The 8,434-nt window shown below is 55.6% G+C and overlaps 1 protein-coding gene across 13 annotated transcripts in view; it reads left to right on the top strand.

Annotated features, from left to right (window-relative positions):
* The first annotated feature begins 955 nt into the window (after nt 1–955).
* Nucleotides 956–8,434, top strand: part of Ptprf (protein tyrosine phosphatase, receptor type, F) — an 81,955-nt gene continuing 74,476 nt past the window's right edge. For all 13 annotated transcript variants that reach the window (XM_087549591.1, XM_087549587.1, XM_087549585.1 and 10 more), the window contains 2 exon segments: nt 956–1,143; nt 7,490–7,569. The gene's annotated coding sequence lies outside the window, so the exon portion shown is untranslated.

Genomic DNA, 8,434 nt, shown 5'->3' with positions numbered 1-8,434 from the left:
GAATTATTAGTGTTGGATCAGGCTATTGTACAAAACGATCACAAAGGGGGGGGTTTGAGGTCAGTGTCTGTATTAGGGTGTGTCTTCCCCCCCCACCTCCCCACCCCACCCCGTGCCGCCCTGTGACACAGTTCTGATTTTGCTATTGAAATCGAGAGTTTCAGGGTTGGAGCGCTCATCAGTCAAGAGCAGAGGATTTGAATCCAGTTCCCAGCACCCACATTGGGTTCCTCACACCCTCCTGCACCTGCACCCACTAGGCACACATGCATATGCAAGCACACACTCACACAAATAAATAAATAAATAAATAAAGTCTTTTTTAAAAATCAGGAATCTCAGTGGGGAAATGTTCTTGTCTGGGATAGAAATAAAGCACGGACTAGGACATAGGAAAGCATTGTGGTACAGTGTGAGGCAGAAAATTTTAGGATTTTCTTGGGGGATAAAGGATCTCATTAGCTATACCGACTCCATTCAGACCAAGGGTTGGGGCTGCTAGCAATATCAGACTTAGGCCAGGTAGGAGTAATGAAGCCATTTAATGCTAGAATCTGTAATCGGCGTCAATACACAGTAGGGATTCAGTTAAAAATTTTACTTTTTCTGATTGCTAGGCAAATATTGGGGTCTGAACTCAACGTTAGGTTCAAAGGTGGCTGGCTCTGGACTGTGTTGGCGGCCGGGAACCCTAGAAAAGTATCATGTGAGAATTTGGGAGGGTCTGGACTTTTGTGTCAGAGTTTGGATCTATCCACGCTCATCACTAGGTTTAAGCTCAATTTTGGCGTTCTAGGCGGTTTAGACTTGGGGTTGGTCTGCAGCCTCGTTGGGCCTACAGCTCCACTCCTCTACAAGCGAGAGTGCACGAGGGGAGGGGCGGCGCCGGGGACGCGCACGGCAGGGGCAGGGACGCGGGCGCGGGCGGGCGGGCGCGCGCGGCTGGAGCTGGCGCGGGAGCGGTGGCGGCGGCGGCAGAGGCGGCGGCTCCGGCTCCAGCTCCGGCTCCGGCTCCTGTTAGGGCGGCGGTGGAGGTGGCGGTGGCGGTGGCGGGAGCGGGCGACGGCGGCAGCGGCGGACTGAGAACGGCGGCCTCAGCGGCGCGAGGCGGGGACATGCAGACCGACGGCCCCCGGAGAGGCGGTGAGTGACCCCGAGCCCCCTTCGGGCCCCTCGATACACGGCCCTTCCGCGCCATCCCCACCCTGCCCCCGCGTCCGCGGAGCTGAGCCGGGGGCGGGCCCGGGGGCGCCCGGAGGCCCGGCCGCGCCCCCACCTGCCGCGCCCGCGATCTCGACCGAGCTCCCGCCGCACCTGAGCCGCAGCCCGCGCCCCCCGTGCAAAGTTTCCCCGCGCCGGTGGGCGCCCGGTTCCCCACCCGCCGCAGTCGCGCTCCGGGGGGCGGCCTTCAGCCTCCCCCGCCGGCCCCGGGCGGGTCCAGGCCGCCTCCCCGTCCCACGGCGCCCCCTCCCCGCCGGCGGAAGAGCCGCAGCCGACGCCGGGTCTCGCGGGCAGCCGGGCGCACGTGCGGCCCCGGGACGAGCGGGGCGTGAGTTGCGAGCCCCCCTTCCCTGGTCTCCGTGCGGAGCGCGGGCCGGGGAGGGGCCGGCCGGGCGGTCCCAACCCCCACCCCGAGCGCGCCCTGGAGGCCCCAAAGCGGCTCGTCCCGGGAGGACGGGTGCGCTCGGACCCGCTCCGAAAGTTCACTCAGTCGCCTCCCGGCGTCCCGCCCTGTCCCGTCCCTTCCTGGTGTGCCCGGTCTCTAATCTCTGCGCCCGCGTCTTCGTCTCGGCGCATTTCTCGGTTTCCCTAGGTGTCTCCGGTTCCCTGTGTCGCTTGCTGCCTCCCGATCTTACTCCCTGCGGTCCCAGCTTGTCCAGCTGTGGTTCTCTCTTCCTTCCCAGTCTCCAGGTTCTCTCCCCGAGTATCGGGTTCTTTCTCCCTGGTCTTCCTGTCCTCTTTCTCCAGGTCTCCGTGTTCCCTCTCCCCAGGTTTCCATGTTCCCTCTCCTCGGGTCTCCGTGTTCCTTCTCCCCAGGTCTTCCTGTTCCTTCTCCCCGGGTCTCCCTGCTCCCCCTCCCCGGGTCTCTGTGCCTCCACGTCTCTGTAGCTCCCTCCTTAGGTGTCTCTCTGCTTGGTGTCTCTGAATCCCCCTCTGTCAGGCCCCCTCCCCCACTACTCTGGAATGCGGCCCCTCTGGTTCTTCTACCCCCGGAGGGGGAGGGGCTAGCCCTTCTCCCCATTTCACCCCCTCCCTCTGCAGGGCCCCTGAGTTGGAGCAGGTGGGGTGGGAGCCCTACCTGCCTGGAGCTGTGGAATGGGAGGGAGGACCACCCTGAGAGCAGCCTAGCCGGGCCTGGGGATGCTGGATGACCAAGGGTTGTCGTTGAGGAAGGCTCCACTTCTGCTTCTGAAGAGACCAGGATGGCATCCTGAGTGACCTGGTGCTGGCTCTGGCCTGGGAATACGGGGAAGTGTTTTATGGTGGGAAACCTGGAAAAGGAAGCGCAGTGGTAGTTCCTGGATGAAGGGCCCAGTCTGGGATCCTTTGGGAGGTACCAGGAATCTGATAGGATCCAGAGGAGAGGTCTGACAGGAAATCTGGGGGATTCTGTTTGGCTCCGTATTAACTCTTGCTTCGGGGAGCGTGAAAATCCCTGTTTTTACAGATTATGTGAATCTGCCTAGGGCTCCAGCGACTCCTTAAGAACAAGCCTTCATTCTCAGCTAGGGCTCAGGCCACACACCCCATAGGCCCCACCTTCCTTCTGGTTCTCCGCTCACCCCCCATTCTGCCAGCACACTTCACCTTCCCTGCAAGGAGGAGCCCTCCTGCAGAAACCTGCTGTGCTTGCACACACAGCACACCTGTGCGCCCTGCACACTCAGTCTCAGGCCTTGCCGCGCACATACTTTCTTGCACGTTCTAATTCAGTTTCTTCATGGTTTTTGTTTCATTTGAGTTACGGTGTTCCTTTCCCCTTCCTTTAATGGGGATAGTTTTAATGGGATTCCTCTTCCCTTCCCTCTTCTTGCAGCTGCACCCCTTTCCCTGTGTCCAGGCTCATGTGTTCAGGGCTATGGGTGCTGGAGAAGCGGTTTGCTGGGGGTGGTGGTGGGGTGGACTGCAGGAAGGGCGGGCAGACTGGAAACCTTGCCTTGTGAGTTGTATTGATGTGTAGCAAGACACTGTCCCTGGTGCTTTGTGCTTTCTCTATACTCCTTGTCAGTCTCCTGGACTGGGAGTCAGTTGGAGGTCCTCAGTGGGAGGAGGTAGCCCCCAGCATGAACAGCCTCTATGCTCCAGCGTGACACGACAAGGAGATCTCTTTGCAGGTCTTAGGTTCAGTCCCCTGTAGAATGATAATCGGGTGGGCTCCAGGGCTGCTGTGAGAAGCCAAGAGAACTGTGTGGCTGTGCAAGTCAGCAGGCTTTCCGTGGGAAAGCAAAAGTGATTCAGTAACCTGTTATTGATTGCTGTCTGTGTGCCAGGCACAGGGCTAGGCACTTTTGGCCTGGCAAGTCTTGCTTCCTGCGGGGCTAGCAGCTGTGTAGAAAAGGAAGCTTCTTTTAGCAGCTGCTGAGGTGGGAGTGTTAGCCCCATAAAGCAACTGTCACTCCAAGCTGAAGCGAGATTGGAGGAGTTCCTGTGTGACAGGGCAGAGTTGCAGGTTCAGTGTGAGATGCATCTCAGAGACTAAGGGTTCTCTGAAGTGGGCTTTGACGAATCAGTAGGAGTTTGCCAGTTGAAAAAGAGATTCTTTGGATGGAGGGGTAAAAATTAGTCTGAACAGCACTGGAAATAATATAGTGGACGAGCCCTTGCCTCGCATGCTTGAGGTCCTGGATTCAGTTCCCTGCACTGTAAAATTAATTAATTAGTTAATTAAAAAATTTAGACAGTATGAGTAAAGAATGAGAGATGTTATCTTTTGTGGTGTGTTCAGAGACACACCAGCTCACAGAGCCTTGGATGCTCTGTGAGGTACTTGTGACTTCTGAGAACCCAGAAGGGAGAGACGGGTACCTTAAGGTTTGGGTGGAGACCGTGGGTCATGCTACAGCCAGATTGCTTTCCTAGAAGATGGTTCTGGGCTATGGTAAGTTCTGGGTGGAGACAAGGTTCCAAGTGAGAAGGATGCTGCGTGCACAAAGTCAGGTGAGAGAAAACTAGCTTGGCAGGGAGAAGCACCAGGCCAGGGTGGTTGGTGGGATGTGGAGTTAGGGAGGGGCCCAGGCTTCACAGAAGGCCCTGAATTAGGGACCTGAGGAGGAAAGACGGTGGCTAGGTGGATGCTGAGATCAGGCTCTCTGTGTTGTCTTGGAAGCCCTTAGGTTTTGGTAAAAGACACAGTGTTCTACAAGAGGTTTTCGTGTGAAGGTAGTGTCTTAAGCCAGAGAACACCTGGAGTTACATGAGGGCTAGGAGTGATTTCTCTCAGGCAAGACAGCTGTCAACAGTGGCCAGGAGCCCACGTTCAGACAGCTGGAGTTTGACTTGACCTTGAAGAACTTGCTAACCGTCTCTGAGCCTCACTTCTCAGATGGGTGTGAGAAAACTGCATGCCCCCGTAGGGTTGTTGGTTAGATTAAAGGTAAGCACAGAGCGTTTGGGACAGGGCCTCTCGTCCTGTTTCAGCTTAGTGGCAGCAGTTGTTTTGATGTTTGTGCTGAAGATAACTCTTCCATCAGAATCTCTAAGACACAGAGCTGTCTTTGGAAACACACACTGTCCAGGACAAGGCACCTGCACGGCTGCTCTGACTGGGCCTTTACAGGTGAGGTGTTCAGCCAGCCAGGGGATGGGGAGAAGCTATCTTGTGCCCCAGCCTCACGTTCGCTGATGGGGGGAACTGTGTTTTGTGCTAGTGTATTTGACCTTCAGGGTACAGGTAGGAGTGAGAAGGCTGGAAGTGGGGCCCTGGAGAAGAGAGTTCTTGAGGTGGATAGAAAGGGATTCTGAGGAAGGGCAGCTTCTGTGGTTTAATGCCCTCTTCCTCCTAAGATTCTTTGTTCTGCTTTTGCCTCCAAGGTCCAGATGCACCAAATCTCTGTGCTCTCCCGGCCTCTGAGTCTGAGGACTCAGGTTTATTTCCTTGTCTGAGTATTATCTGCCACTTTGGGGGACTGTTTGTGCTGTGGCCCCAGGGCTGCCCGGAGGTTGCTTCAGTCTGCATCCATCCATGCTCTAGGTTTCTACTTGTTCCTGGTCCCACTGGTGGGCCGGGCTTCAGCCTGACAGGTGACGCAGAGCCCAACCGAGGCCAGCCAGGTTGATGCAAGGGCCTTCCTTCTACGTGATCTTGCTCATGGCTGTTAGTTACCTAAGCCTGGTCTGAGACCGTTCTGGGTTGAACCCAGCGTGATTCCTCGCCGCAGTCCTATCCAGTTAGGCCCAGTCTGCCTTCCAGATGCCGATGCTGGTTTATTCTCTGTGTAGCTGGCTATCCTGCCCCCCTTGTGGGTTTGGAGAGGTTCTGTGGGCTGCTGGTGGTCGACTAAAGGTGACTTGATAGTCTTTGTTGGGGCTCTTTGATCCTGGGCTGGTTTGTCCAGAGCAATGTTCTGGAGTACTGCCGTGGGCTGTTTTATGTTCCCTGGGGTCTCGGTAGCCTTGAGGTCCTGTGCGTTTCAGGGACCTGCCTCATGGCCATTTTGGATATATGCCTCCCTTCAGATATGGCTCCTGCTTTAGGTAGGGCCTGTCCCTGTCATCAGGCCGGAGGCCCGGTGCTGCCCTGGCCTGGGGCGTGACACCATACGGTACCTTGAACACTACTCCTCTGCCTGGGTTCCTGTGCAACGGTGGTGCTAACAGCCCCACGGCAAGCATTGTGTAGCTGGGCAGGCATCTCCAGACAAATGGGCCTTTGAGTTTGCAACTCAGAAGCTGGTTTCTCCGGCCAGACCCGCTTGGCAGCCCGCTGCAGGAGCGGTGGCTACTGGGAATGTTGTGGAGAAATGCAGTGAACTGGGGGTAGGAAGTCTATACTGGCATCCTACATATATAGAGCCTTTGGTTCTGGTCTGGCAGGGGGTGGGTGGGTCTGTAGAGGCTGGGTTGGTGAGATCTTGGTGAGGCAGTGGCTTCTTACCTAAAAAGACTCCCTAACTTTCCAGAGGTGACCAATGTAAAGTGAGGACAAAAGGCTAGAGAGACAGTTCAGCAGTTAAGAGTGCTGGCTGCTCTTGCAGATAGATGCCTGGGGTTTGGTTCCTAGCATCCACACGGAGCCTCACAACCATCTATAACTCCAGTTCCTGGAGATCTGATGCCCTGTTCTGACTTGACCATCATACATGTACGCAGATGGCAGACATACAAATGCAGGCAAAAACGTTCCCACAGCCAAGAAATCTTTTTAAAAAGGGGTGAAAGCAAGGACAGGCCCTAGGTGTGTGGACATCGATGAGTCCTGGGTCAGGGAGGGTGTTCCCACCCCCTCACCCCCACACCACAGGTTCCGAGAAGAGCCAGGTGGCAGGACTGTGGGGTGAGGCCCAGAAGGAGCCCTGAATGGGCTGCAGCGTGCTTCAGTGGGCACCAGCCGAGTAGCTGAGCTGGTGATGAGGTGACACAGGGGTGACTAAGCTTGCCCGACCAGGACCGTGCACAACGCTAGTGAGAGCTCAGTAATAGTTTTAGAAGGAAGGGGCAGGGCTCTGACGCGCCGTGTGTGCCAGCGGAGGAGGCATCCAGGGGCACACCTTCATTTTAGAAATTACAGAGAAGCAGAAAGTCAAAAATAAATATTGCTCCTGGAGCTTCTTTGAAGGTTAGTGTATGTGCTGGGGCGGGCCCTCCAGGCTGGGCTGTTAAGAGTGAACTCACGTTCTCGCCTTGTGTTGATGGAGCACCTACTGTGTGCTGGGTTCCCACTGGGCATTGGGGATAGTGAGTTGAGCCAGGCAAGTGTGCCCCATGTGTTTACTGAACTTATTTTAGTGACTCAGAGTCATGAAAGTAAGTAAATACATTTGTGGTCACTGCTTTGAGGCAAAGTCCAGGCGTGTGCTTGATGATGTCACGGAAGGTTTCCCTGAGAAGGGCTGGTGGCTCTGAACTCTGAGCCGTAACTGGTCAGCATGGGCAGGGCTTTGAGACAAGAGAAAGTAGGGCACACTGGATGATTGGAAGAGGGTGCTCTTGTGGGTGGCTAGTGAGAAGAGAAACCGGAAGGTGGGTTCCAGAGGTAGGTGGGCGACTGCTCTCCTCCAGTGCAGAATTCAGACCTGTGGTCTGACGTGGCCTGTGTTGCTTATTAGTGGAGGGGAGTGGACAGATGGGCAGGCACATAGTAGGTGCTTAGGGAACACCAAACAAATGCAGAGAAGTAACTGGATGGAGATTTTTTTACTAAATGGGGGTCAGCTGGCACCAACAGATCTGTACCCTGCTTTTCTAACAGTGAGTTTCAGAAGTCTGTGTCAGTTTATAGTGTGCTTTGATGAAATTCTTAATGTTTTCTCATCTTTTCCTCCCCGTCCAGGAAGGAGCGGAGGCCCTGGTGCCCTGCCCTCAGTGCTGACTGCCCAGCGAGAGTGACTGGTATAAACAAGAAGAGACCGGGTGAGTGTGCCCCAGTATGTGGCCATGGCTGCCGGCGAGGCTGTGGGCTGGGCCGAATATCTTGGATTTTGCTGTGAGATCCGTGTAGAGTTGTGGGTGAGGTGTCCTGTGTGCGTGTAGCTGAGAGAGATGATAAGGTGGCATGAGGGAGAGGAGGATTTGAGCATTTTTTAGGCCACCGTGAAGGATGGAGGGTGGGACGGGAGGGAGGGGAGCTGTCTGGCTGGCGTGGAGGACAGAGGTGGGTCGGCAAAGTTCATCAGAGGCAGTAGGTGCTTCCAGATGCCTCTCCATTCACCATGCTTCTGCATGGAAAGCAGACAGCCTGTCAACTGAGGAGTATGCGGGGAGGAGCAGGGCACTCAGGGCGGTGGGCTGGAGCTTCAGGGAGCAAGGTCAGAGTTAGTTGGGAGTCCACACGGTGGGCTTCGGAAGTACCGAAAGGTTCCTAGCCCAACACTGTCCTCACATTCTTCCAGCTGTCACCTCATTCACGGGACACTGGCTAGTGGGGCCTCCTGCAAAATAGAGCAGACAGAGCACAACCCATGGACATGATTAGATTTACAGTTAAAGCTGGGCAGTGGTGGCGCCCACTTTAATCCTAGTGCTTAGGCAGAAGCAGAGGCAGGCAGATCTCTTGAGTTTGAGGTCAGCCTGGTGTCCAGAGTGAGTTCCAGGACAGCCAGTGCTATACAGAGAAACCCTGTCTGGAAAAACAAACAAACAAAAAAAAGCATTTAAAAAGGGAGTATTTTGGGGTTAGGGATTTAGCTCAGTGGTAGAGCGCTTGCCTAGGAAGCACAAGGCCCTGGGTTCAGTCCCCAGCTCCGAAAAAAAGAACCCCCCCCCCCAAAAAAAAAAG

Source organism: Rattus norvegicus, chromosome 5 (genome assembly GCF_021556685.1).
Source record: "Rattus norvegicus strain SHRSP/BbbUtx chromosome 5, alternate assembly SHRSP_T2T, whole genome shotgun sequence".
Taxonomy (NCBI): Eukaryota; Metazoa; Chordata; class Mammalia; order Rodentia; family Muridae; genus Rattus; species Rattus norvegicus.
Note: the sequence above shows the minus strand (reverse complement) of the source record. Positions and strands in the feature narration are given on the sequence as shown.